General features: G+C 39.1%; 1 pseudogene; it reads left to right on the top strand.

Moving 5' to 3' along the window:
- Positions 1-909: 909 nt before the first annotated feature.
- Positions 910-1023, top strand: LOC116870898 (annotated as a pseudogene).
- The last annotated feature ends 12352 nt before the right edge of the window (positions 1024-13375 follow it).

Below are 13375 nucleotides of genomic sequence, written 5' to 3'. Positions count from 1 at the left end.
AAGATAAATATGGTCAGATACAAGTAGTCCAGGGAAGTATGATTCTTTTGCTTTGTTTTATAATAAACACAAAATGGAATTTCTCTTCTTCTCTATCTTAAGACATATGATTTTAAAATATTGAGTAATTACAGTTCTAGGAAATTGATGGACAGTATAATCTGTAAACTATCTAATACAAAAACATAGAAAGCCTAGGTAAAATATGACATATTTCAAGCATTCAAATGTTCTCTTGAAGTCATAGCTGAGAATGGACAATCCACAGTTGCCAGAATCAGAAGGAAGACTGAAAACCACTGGGGAAAGGAAAAATGGTAGAATGTGTATGGTGTGTGCCTCTAATTATACCAGGGACATAATTTCTATCGTCCTTACAGAGATGGATGCTGATGCCTTGGAACCATATAAAACAGGGAATTAAAACAAAGACCATCTGAACAGATCCAGAGCTTAAAAAGGCTTGCATCTTTAATTAAAGGATGGAATAGAAAAAAAAAAATTACCATAGATATACAGACATGGCAAGGAAGTCTCTCCTGATAATTTGTAAATATGTTACTTTTTCTGGCAGGTGTTTGAGATTTGAAATTGTATGTTACATGATCTAGAAAACTCTAGCCCTAGAAAATAATAGTAAAATTGATCAATGGCTAGTGATACTCCTGGGTCACTTGGCAGATGCAAACATTAAATTACTCGGGAATTCCATCCACAAGTACAAAGGATTCTTAGGAGAAAAAAAATACCCATCCTATTTAAGGATACACTCCTATTAAAAATTACAGAACACTGAAAGAAACAGTCTGGTGTGAGTGAAAAATAGCAAATATGGCAAACAGCAAGCTTGGAATCCCTGAGAACTTGAGATAACTAGACAATAATATGACTTATAAAATGACTATGCTAAGCTTTGTGCAGTGGCAGTATTGTAGCCAATGAGGTTTATCTGAGGTGCGATTATTGCTAATTAAAATGACTATGCTAGAAGTATACAAAAATAACTAAAAGTCAAATAAATAAATAAAGCATGAAAAGAAACTGCCAACTGAAAAAATTCAAGAAAAAATTTTAAGTTATTGAAATTTAAAACTCAATGAACAGTTTAAACAACAGACAAGAAGTATCTGAAGAGAAATGAGTAGCATGAGAAATAAGAATATTTCTAAAATGTAGCACAGATTAATAATTAATGACACACAAAAAATACATGTACATACAAGAAATTGAGACATGGAAGATAGAATGAGAAGGCATAGCATTTATTTCATTGCAGTGATAGAACAAAAGATTGGAGAAAGTGTTTCAAAATATTCTGGAATCAATGAATATATTGAATCCTCACATCTAAGCTTCACAATAACTTTCAACAAATGAATAAAAATAAGTCACACCTGTACCTGCTGTTGTGAATTTGCAGAACACCACAGACAAAGACCAAATCCTTGAAGCAACCAGATAGAAAAGACAGATTATCTACAAAGCAATAGCAATTAAAGTGCTTCCATAGCAACAATAGAAGTTGAAAGAAAATGCAATATTTTTAAAGTGCTGATGGAAAATAACTGCCAAACTAAAATCTTATATAATAGCTAAATATACACAACTAAAAGCAAAGTAATACATTTTCAGTCAAAAGCAGAGATTTTCACTAAAAAAATGTCAAAGACTGTGTGGTAATGGTACAAAGTGACAAATGGAGAGTGGAGTGGCTCGGAGACATGTCCAAGCATTTAAGGAAAGTTGATATGGATGAAGGCAGCCTTATAAAGCAGTGGGGGAAGGTTAAGCTATTCCATCAATGGGAGTTATAAAATTGATCATCTACATATAAAATTAAAATTAAATTAATATCTTATTTTATATCATACACAAAAATAAATTCCAAAACATGAAATCTTTAAAACTTTTTAGAAGAAACTATGACTTTGAAGAGAAAAGAATTTTAAAACACAATTTTGAAAGGCAAAAATCATAAAGAAAAAATTGATAAATTTGATTACATTAAAATTAAAACATTAAGTGTGATACAGATGGAGAAAAGTAATTTATAACATGTATTGAATCCTGTACATTAGCATAGGCTAGGTTATGACAGGATGACGGGTCCAGTGCTCCAACAGGTCCAGTGCCTTAAAACAATGCAGGTGAATATCTTGGTCATATCGTGTGGACACTGCTAGTCAACAGGGAATGCTACGCACTGCAGTTACCCAGAGATCCTGGTTATAGGAGCACCAACATCTTGACTGTTGCCACGAACCATGCTGGAGGGAAAGAAAATTCTGGAAGTTTATACTGGCGGCTAAGTAAATGCTCTAACCTAGAAGTGATCCACACCACTTCTATTCAGAATTCATTTAGCAGAACTAGTTGGATAGCTCTACCCAATTCCAAGGAGGCCAGGAAATTCCATTTTCCATGTGCCCAAAAAGAAAGAACTATATCTCATTATGAAACACTATTGACTATAACACTGACAAAGAATTTGTCATGTTTGGGGAGCCTGGGTGGCTCAGTAGGTTAAGCCTCTGCCTTTGGCTCAGGTAGTGATCTCAGGATCCTGGGATGGAGCCCTGCATCGGGCTTTCTGCTCAACGGGAAGCCTGCTTCCCCTTCTCTCTCTGCCTGCTGCTCTGTCTACTTGTGATCTCTCTCTCCCAAGCTGTCAAATAAATAAATAAATAAAAGAATTTGTCATGTTTATGCAGAATATATAAATAGCGAATATAAAGTTAAATGATAAAAATTTAACAGGAAAATGAGTACAGGGCATGAAAAAACAATTCTCCAGAGAAAAAACCTAACTGGCTTAAAAAAACCTAACAGATGCCAAACCTAACTGGGAATCAGGAAAATTCCAACTACAAATAAGTAGATAATGTTTAATGCCCACCAGAAAGGCAAAATGTAATATCTGATAACACCAATGAAGGCAAAGATGTGAACTGGGAACACCCCACACAGGTTTGGGATTCTACTATAGTACAGCTACTTTGTTGAATCATTGCAACATTCAAGTTAAACATGTCAATACTCGGCAAGTGTACTTCTTGAAGTCCTACAGAAGCTCACACACCTAAGTGCAAGGAGACATGCTCAGGGATGATTGTCTTAGCTCCATTTTTAATATCAGCAAAGTGAAAACAACCTACCAGTTCTGCAATAGGGAAATACCTGCTACGAAACTCCCATATGTTATTGAATCTCAAAACTTAAGTCACAATAAAATAGAGTTTTGTGTTTATATGGAATAATTCATCCATTCAAAATTTTAAAAATGGGAACACACTGGGATATCTTTGTTAAACATACAGGGAAATATATGTTTACATATAGGAACACCTGTTACATGTATCTTAAATATACAGGAAACAGAAGCATCAGGTGTAAAATAATTGTTACAAGAGCCGGGAAGGATGGAGGGATTTCAACATCATCTGAAACAGTTTACATTTTTAAAAATGAAAGAAAGACTTGAGGCAATAAACAAAAAATTAGCATGTTCTCTCTTACCAGTGGTACTTAAGTGAATACAATAGGTTCTGAACCTTCATGTATTTTTTGGGTCTCATAATTAGAAGCTAAAAGAAAAGAAGAAATAGTAAGTGCATTTCCAGTCAAGGTGGAAGTTTAAAGTCCCACTCCTCTGCTCTGAAGACAGCAACAGTAGATTTCTGTGTGTATACATTTAAAAGGTACAGCTGCTCTTAAAGTAGTAAAACAATGTTAAAACTATAAATATATTATATATTTTATATATCTATACAGTATTTATATTATTTATGTATTGCATATGTTACATATATATATACATTTTAACAAATGTTAGATATATTTGCTGATAAATAATAAGAAGCAAAACAACAATCAGGAAGAAAGCACAGGCCTGCCAGACTCTGGGACTAGAAACAGCCTCAAAGAAATTTGACTCCTATGAGGTATAAAGAACATAAAGTGCCCCATACATGACAAAGGACGAGAGCTAAGCTCACTGTGAGAAATAAGAGACTGACTTCCATCTAAGATGAGCTTACAAACTAAAATTCTAAAGCATGTTAAAGAAACTGATATTCAACAGTCAACATCAGTCAGTGTATTCAGTAATTGTGATGAATTCACTCTCAACTAAATGAATATAATAAAGCAATTTAAAAATGATTTTGAAATAACATATTAAAGATGGATATAAAAAAGAAGGAAATTGGGGCACCTGGGTGGCTTAGTGTGTTAAGCCTCTGCCTTTCTGCTCAGGTCATGATCTCAGGATCCTGGGATCGAGCCCTGCATCGGGCTTTCTGCTCATCGGGGAGGCTGCTTCCCCCCTCTCTCTGCCTGCCTCTCTGCCTACTTGTGATCTCTGTCTGTCAAATAAATTAATAACCTTAAAAAAAGAAGGAAATTGAATTTTTGAAATAAAAAATATAATAGAACAAATATCAAAACAATGAGTGAATCTCTGACATGAGGGTATAAAAGAAAATTAGTATAATGGAACATAATACTTAGGAGATCCTCTGACTATGGCCCAGGAATGTCATGGAACAAATTTGAAAGAGAAGTTAGGAGAAATAAAGGGTAGATTTTGATGATTCAATAATAAGACTTCTGGAAGTAGAGAATAAAGAAAATATGGAGAAGCTATGTTTAAAGTGATATTTGTTGGGAAATTTTCAGCCTTAATAAAAACAGAGGAGTCCCCAGATTTGAAGTCAACACCAAATCCCAAATAAGAGAATAGAAATAAATTCTCTCTTGGCATATTGTAGTAAAACTTCAGACCAGCAAAAAGTAAAGAAAAAAATTTCTAACTGAGAGGAAAGACAATTTATCTACAGAGATATGAGAGAAAATCAAACAATAAGCTCTCATTTGCAACACTAGATACGGAGCTACATTAAATAGCCATCTCCTTCCAACCATGTTATCTAAATGATTTTTCTTCAATGAGGAGAAAATAAACATATGTTTGGATATATAAAAATAAAACCTGTCTGGCCTGTCAACAGGTGCTTACTGCTTACTGAAAGAACTAAAAGGTCAATGTCAGTTAAAAAAAAAAAAGTAAATCTATAAAGGAGAAAGAAAAACTCAAATAAAAGCAATGAGAAGTGATACCACTGAAATATCTTGGCAAAAATGAATAATCCTTACTCTAGAAAACTTGGAAAATAAAGGTGGAAGAAAGTAAGTATCTATTAGTTTGAGCATCCCAAGACATTCACATTTTATTGTATTTCCTTCCACTTTTTACATCAATCACTGGCTTTTGCATTTTTGTATACAATTATAGTAATATTGTATATTAAAGTTTATAGACTGCTATTTTTTTTCACCTGACAGTCTAACAACCATTTTTCTATATTATCCTATTTTCCTTGTTAACATATCTTTTGAAGCATTTTTCCAATTGCTTTTTGGAAATTACCTTTTAAATAATTTTTAATTTGACATAATTTCAAACAAGAATGAAAACTTCCGGAGTAGTATAAGGAGCTCCCATACATATAACTTCTGAGAACTACAATAAATCTATTCATCATGTAGGTGCTCAGACATCCTGCGGAAGGGTAGACTCCGAGCTCTTCTGCCTCCATGAGGAGTAAGCAGCCCGTTGCCCCAGGAAAGCAACCATTGTGGCTGAGAGTGGCTTTGGAAGGGGACCATCTGAGATCAGAGACTGACTCTGTATCTTACAAGCTGTGTGACCTTGGACAGAGGCCCCAACTGTGCAGAGCCTAATTTTCCTTGTCTATAAATGAAGAAAAGGGTAGTACATATCTACTGAAGTTATTGAATGAATTAAAAGAAATAAGATAGGCAAAAAGCCTGGCACCTGGTAGGGATCCAATACATATTTATTTTCCCTACTTTCTCAAATAGCTTTTCCATACCTGAAATAATTTCCTTATAATAGAGAACCAACAAGTGTTGGGTCAGCTGGTATAAACATTTTCATAGTCTTTGATACATGTTTTGAAATTGCTTTTCAAAAGGATACTGATACACTCACACTGGCTATGCATGAAAGTGCCACTTTCACCACACCCTTGCCACTACAGGGTATTAGAATTCAAATTTTCTGGTAGATTATTAAAAAAGAAAAGCTTTCTTTTTTTTTAATTGCTGCTTTAAGTTGCATCTTTTCAATCAAAAGTATGGGTGAATATTCCCCATGTGTATGTTCCCTGTTTGCTGGGTTACCTGTTCATAACTTTTGTCCAGTTAACTAAATTGGTGCATTGGCATTTTTAAATATCAATATGCATGGATTGTTATTTTTCTTTCTTCCCTCTGGTGTAGAGATTATGTCATACTTATTTATTTTGCACCCTTAACACTGTAATTTACTTAGAGGACGTTTCCTGCACTCAATACATTCAGCCCAGTGGTTTTTAGTATATTCACAAAGTTGTATAATCACCACCACAACTTAATTTCAGAAACTTTTTAACACTGCAAGGAGAAACTCCATATGCATTACCAGTAATTTCCCAACGTCCTGCCACCCTCCCACCCCAGCCCCACGCAGCTACTAATCAATGATCTGTACAGATTTGTCTATTCTGAGCATTTCTCACAAACATATCCAAACACTATGTGTCTCTGCTAATTGGCTTCTTTCACTTAGCTTCATGTTTTTTTTAAAGAGTTTATTTACTTATTTGACAGAGAGAGACACAGCGAGAGAGGGAACACATAGCTTCATGTTTGTAAGGTTCATCAATGATGTACCATGTATCGCTACTTCATTTGTTTTCGTTGGGGAATAATATTCCATTGTATGGATATACCACATTTGTCCATCCACTCATCGGGTGATGGACAGTTATGGAATTTCCACTCTTTAGCTATTACAAGTCACACTGCTATAAACATTCATGTTCAGGTTTTTACATGAACATATGTTTTCATTTTTTGAGGGTATATAGCGAGGAACGAAATTGCTGGGTCAAATGACAACTCTTTGCTCAACATTTTGAGGAATGGAAAACAATTTTCCAAAACTGCTGCACCATTTTACCTCCCTATCATTCCTCTTAGCACACCCTTGCCAAAATCATACTCCGAGGAAACTTGAGCCCACGTATTAAGGTCTCAAGCCCCAGGGATTCAGACCTTAAATTGAACACCATGCTCCCAAGGTACTCAGACCATCAGGCTTGTTCAGCGGAAGAATGGAGGACGGAGAACCCATCTGTGAAGACAGCATGGAACTGTGGAGTGGAGTCCTGATTCCACCTACTCCCTCGCTTGGGCAAGACACCTGATATCTCACTTGCCCAAGTGAAGTAAGAGACTCATTTCTCATTTAGGATTCCAGTTATGATTACATGACGTACTTTAAAGGGCTCAGTATTGTATTTAGCATTTATGTAGCACTCAAGAGCCATTTTTGTTCCCCCTAGAAAGGAAGCAGAGGAAATTGGAGAGATAGACAAGCAAGGAACCAGGAGAAAAGCAAGGAAGACAGAGGGTAATCAAGAGCCCAGGAAAACTGGGTGCTCTGCTGGAAGCTGTGAGGGAGCTGATTTGAAGGGAAACAAAGAGATTTGGCACCAACACTCTTTTAAAAAGTACATTATCTCCCACCTGCTTCCCACCGTACTTTAAGTCTGAAGCATTCGATACTGAGGGAGAAAAAGTTGGAGGACGTAAAGAGTAAAAGATACAAGTCAGTGAGCAAGGGAAAATAGGAAGCAAGAGGGAGAAAGTAGACATAAGCAGGCAAGTGTAGAAGGAAATGAAAGATAAACAACAATAAAAGAATCAAAGTTAAATATCTTGGTAGCAATTCTGGCGAGCAGACAAAGGACCACCAACGGTCTCTGTTAATTTCAAAGGCAAGCCGGTCTTAGTCCTTTTAGTTCGGACCTTTAAGTTTTGTTGGTTTCTTTTCTTTTTTTAAATTTTATGAGTAGGCTGAATCATGACAAATGTTTAATTTAAAATTGATTTAACTGCCAATTGCCTCTCCTGTGAGAATCAACTACCGGCTCTACTCTAAAACAAATAAAATGCTTGGATTAATGTATTCAGCAAAAGAAAAATATATCTCTTTCTTTCTGGTACGTTGGAGGTAAAATAAATGAGTTTCTGTTTAAGAGAAAGAGCCATAGAAAGGGAGAAGCTCCTCATATAATGGACACTGCCCTGAGGTCTCCACTGTCAGAGGCACAGAGGGAACTCAAGGTAGTGATTTCTTTTTTCTTTTTTAAGCTTTTATTTATTATTTGACATAGAGAGACACAGCAAGAGACAGAACACAAGCAGGGAGAGTGGGAGAGGCAGAAGTGGGCTTCCCGCTGAGCAGGGAGCCCCATGTGGGGCTCGATCTCAGGACCCTGGGATCATGACCTGAGCCAAAGGCAGATGCTTAACGACTGAGCCACCCCTCAAGGTAGAAATTCTTGATTGAAAACATGACTGAAGCATTGAGCCCAGTAGGGTTTTTAGGGGTCACAAGTCTTTGACACTATTCCACATCAAACATTTTATTTTCAGGACACAGTGACCGGAAAGGTTTCTCATTCCAATCAATGTAAAAAAAAAAAAAAAAAAAAAATGGCAAACTGCTCTCCTGCTCCCACACCAGAGGCCCTCCTGGGAACCACTTACAAGATAAGACGTCTTTGCAGCACAACACTATCAGCTCTCCCCTTTGGTCACTTCTTGCCTCTCACATCAGTAAGACTCTTCACAGGAGAGCAAAGACCGGACCCCATGCAGAGCAAATACAAAAGGCAAAGTTATTTGAACAAACTACGCAAGTCAGTGTTTTCTTCAGTCTACGTTCTTGGTGCCTAATTATTGGCAGGCCAGGAAAGCTTAGAGCCTGTGGCATAGGAATAAAGAGGTTTAGGAAGCCTGTGAGTTTAAGTGATCTGGGCAGGAATTCTGGGCAGGGAAACATGGATTCCTGGCTCCAACGGATTTGAATCCCGGGGCTGCTTTGGGAAAGTGTCTTGTTTGTGTTGGGGATGTCCCAGGGCAGGGTTTCATTACAGAAATGGAGAGATGTTGCCTTAGGCTTCGGTGCCTTTCCCAGGCTTGTTAAGTGCCATTCACTCATTCCTTCATTCAGTAGGGGTTTATGAAACACGCGTGATGCAGAGCTGGGGAAAATGTGGGTTAAGGGCAGGCGGCATCCCAGGAGTTGTCCTAGGAGATGAAAAGTTCACTCTCTCTGACCTTGAACAGGCAGAATTGTGCTTTTGAGGTTGGCAACAGTAATATTAATTAGACTCAGGACGTTTTGGGTCTGTGTCCCATATCTTTCATTTTCTAATATGACCTCTGGCACCTTATTAACTTCTCTGTGTTTCAGATGCTGATAAGAGACTTATTTCATAAGGTTATTATGAGCGTTAAATAAGATATGATTTTACCTATGCTGGCCTTGCGCGTTGTAATTGTTATTAATTTTTATTAGTCTAATATTAAGGCATGTCACTTCTTCAGATCCCTAAATTAAAATAAAGAAGCATGGCTATTATCATAGGAGATAATTCAATATACAACAAACCCAGAGACCCTTCTAGGTGATGGAGTAGAGCCCAAGGCACCTTTGCAAAAAGGTCTCAGTCTTTGAGTGCTTAAAAGTGAGTTATGTTCATTAAAAGCTCTTTTGTTCCCACTGGATTGACAAGTGCTTTGTGAATACAAACTGATCCCAAGAGACACAGACATCCATTATCTCTGAGAGGAGACCTCCGTCTCCACCCAGCCCGTCCTGCCAAATCCAAGACCTTTCCAGGCCCGCAGCGGGCTGAGCATTGCCATACCTCCGAGCTGAAAGAAGCTTTGGAGGTCATCAGTCTCAGCCCTGCTCCACTGCGTGAGCCAAACCACGGAGCTGAGTAAGACCCTTAGGTCAGCTGATAATATTTCCTCCCCAAGTCTCATGTTTGTTTTGTTTTCAGAGTTTCAGATCCCAGACTTTCACAGAATGGGCCAAGTAACTTCTGATGGGCCACCTGTGAATTATCATTGCGTTAAGTGAAAAACCAGTGGCTTCATTTGGGGGCCCCCCGCTTTTGGAGGTGGCTGCGCATCTCTGAATTGGCTCTGGGTTTCTATGAAAGTGTCAAGAAACCCACTGCATTCACCATCTGGGCAGTATTAAGACGTATGCATTTGCTTTGTGTGTAGCCTTTGGAAATGCATTTCCACACAGAAGTTCATGCAGAGTGGTAGCAGACACGGCCACAGAAGGCCAATACGGGGTGACCAGAAGTCCAGGAGAGAGGCCTCCCAACCATCTCCAAAGCTGAGCTCCGGAAGGATGAAGTGCTTTTCAAATAACAATAATAATAATAATAATAATAATAATAATAATAATGGCAGTAGTAGTACTATAACCAGCTGCAACAAGAAGTAAAGGGTTAAGCAGTATTGTTCATTGTCACATGATGCTGGGAAAGAGCTGAGCAGGAACCTCGGGGACGGGGAGGAGGCACATCTTGCCTGCACATGTGGCCTCCACCACAAACACTTCAAAGTACCTCCTCAGACCGACATAACATTCTGACGCCGACTGTAAATGGCCTTGACACGCAGAGTGGAAAATATCAAACACTCCACCAGTCCCCAAAATGCAGTGTCTCTGCACTGGGAAAGGCTTTAATGAGCCTGCAGTGGAGGAGGGGGAGGTTGGGAGGGAGGACTTGGAGCCAGGGAGAGGGGAGGGGGTGGACGGGTGGTTCTGATTTAAGGCTTGTACCGATGCGTGCTGGCGTGTGCACTTGGGCTCAGACCACTGCGAATGGAAATGCCCTAGGACCTTGCAGAGCAGCCCCCAACATCAATTCCAGGCCTTGCTGAGTCAAGACCCTACTGAGACTATTTCCCCTTGCACATTCCAGAGCATATGACTCTTAAGTGGAAGAATTTCCCGGCCCACAGAGCTATGATTTTTCTGCAAAAGAATCTCTGTGCCTTGTTTTCTTCTGCACGTTTCCCCTCCGTTCTCATCAAGGACACTTTGCGATGCTGTCCTCTCTTTGGTAAATTTTCATGATGGGAAAAGGTCAGCAACCTGAAAGGAGTGTCTGCATTTCTGTGAACAGAGGATCTTTCCCTCGGGGTCTGTTGTTATCTGTTCCCAGGAAACCCTCTGCAAAATAACTCAGTCTGCAGAATAGTCCAGACAATGTGGAGGGAAAAGCTGAGTCCCTCCTTAATATCCCATCTCCTCTCAGATGTATCATGGGATGCTTCCGTTGGGATGGGCCATCCATTCATTCTTTAATTCAGTCACTATTTTTGAAACACTGGGGTACATAAAATTTGTAAAATCATGCTTCCTACTTTTGAAGATATCACCAGTAGTGGAAATGGCCATAAAGAAGTAGCTACAGAAGAGCCTGGGTGTTACAGTGGAGACCGGATACAAAGTATCCAAGAACACAGGGAAGGAAGAGACCATGTCAGTTTCAGGCATTCAGAAGTCTTCCCTGAAGAGATTGTATTTAAGCTGAGATTTGACAAATGGGTGGGATTTCGCCAGGCAAAACAAAGAGCCAGTCCAAAATCCTGGGGGAGAGCAAATCCTGGTAAATTCGGGGAAAGAAAAGTTCAGCTTGGGTGGACACGAGGTGTGAGGAACAGCAGCAGTAGGTTGGCTGGAAAGGTACAATGCTCTGGGCTCATGGTCCAGGCTAATGCTTTCCTTACAAGCCTGCAGGAGTTTCTGTAGGGATCTGACTTGATCCCATCTGCATTGGGAAAAGGCAGATTGAGCGGCAGAGTAAGAGATGAACTGGAAATGAGGAAGCCTGGAGACTTGCCTGTGTGGGACTTGCTCTGTCCATTTTAAGAACATCACTTGCTCCTCAGAAAAGATATTTAATTTCTATGTCTTCCCAGATCTGCTAAACTCTCTTGGTACTGCTGCTCCAACTCCTTAGAGGCTTAGCATTGAAAACGCCAGTGCTCTCGACGCATTCCTCTCCTGGCTTTTGCCCCTGCGTTAAGTCTTTTCCACATCATGTGTTCCAGGAGCAAGAACTTCGGGAAGTCATCAAAACCACTGGTCCATTATAGTGCTACACCCCAGAGGAAATATGGAGGATAAAGTCCTGTTCCCTGGAGGGAGCAAACACATTCTTATATAAACACAGAGCCAATGTGAAATTTTAGCCAGAAAAATAGAATCATTTAAAATATATTCTTGTAACTAAGCTTGTATCAAACAGGCCTGAAGGGACTCGTCAGGAGTTTTCTTGCAAATTACATTTACGTGGGTTTAGATGGTGTTTGGGTGGTTAAAATTCTTCTAGTATAATAACATGGCAACATAAGATAAGAGAATAATAAAAAAAGGTAATTGAATCTCCTGTGTTAAGTCCTGGAATTTTGACAGGTATAGTCTTCAGGGAATAAGGAGGATTTAGCACATGGACAGGAAGTGTTCTGGAAAGAGAGAGAGAGAGGCAGCGGGCAGTGCTTTCTTGCAAAGCTTTAATTGTCACTGCTGGAGACAAGAACCCAGAATGAACTGATTTGCTTGATAAAAACATCAGATTTTATATATTTTAAAAATAATTGGTGGGAACTGCTGTAAAAATAGTTATGTCTTGTTTCTCCCATCTCAGAAAGACCATGGATGGCCGAAGTCATTGCTTTGTTTGGAATATTGGCTCTGATTAACACTGTTTATAGTTAAGGGTCTGTTATTTATTACTGGGAACTTGTATAGCCTTGCCTGGCCAGGATGTCCTGGGCACACTGAGCACACGCTTTTGTTCTGTCCGTCTGTCTCACCAGATGTAGCACTTATGGACTGCTCTGCCCAGTACTTACCGAATACCGGGTAGCGTACTGTGACTTTTTCATGCCTTGTGTTACTTTATTCCATCTTTGAGCAATTCTGTGAGATAAGCCCTTCTATTAGCCTCATGTTACATGTGAGGAAACTGAAGGCTCTGGGGGATCGAGTTAATTTGGAGCTCCCAAGGATTGGACATGGGATTTCAATTCAGATCTGACTCCCTTTGCTACACAGCACACTGACATTGTGTGCTGGAGTGTGAGGGTGAAGAGAGGGGGTTGATCTGGGTTTAATATAATCAGGTGGCCTGGGCGAGTGAGGGACAGCTTCACAGAAGTGCCACAACATTAACTCTTTTCTTTTTGGGGTGGGCTTCGCTTTTCACCCCCTTGGGTGCCAGAGGAAGTAGGACATTGTTTTCCCTGGACCCATAGTTGGGTCTCATTGAACAGGTCATGCTGCAGAGCCAACAGCAAAACTAACTCCGCAAGCTCAAGGTCTGAAAGCAATTACACTGGACCTAAAAATAAATGGGCTGCAAGTAAAATAGAATTTGATGATGTGTATTTAATTTCCAACTCCCCCTGCTTTTACAAAATAGCT

This window comes from Lontra canadensis, unplaced genomic scaffold, assembly GCF_010015895.1.
Source record: "Lontra canadensis isolate GAN:19392208 unplaced genomic scaffold, GSC_riverotter_1.0 scaffold24, whole genome shotgun sequence".
Lineage (NCBI taxonomy): Eukaryota > Metazoa > Chordata > Mammalia > Carnivora > Mustelidae > Lontra > Lontra canadensis.
The sequence above is the reverse complement of the archived record's forward strand: the minus strand, read 5'-3'. Positions and strand labels throughout refer to the sequence as shown.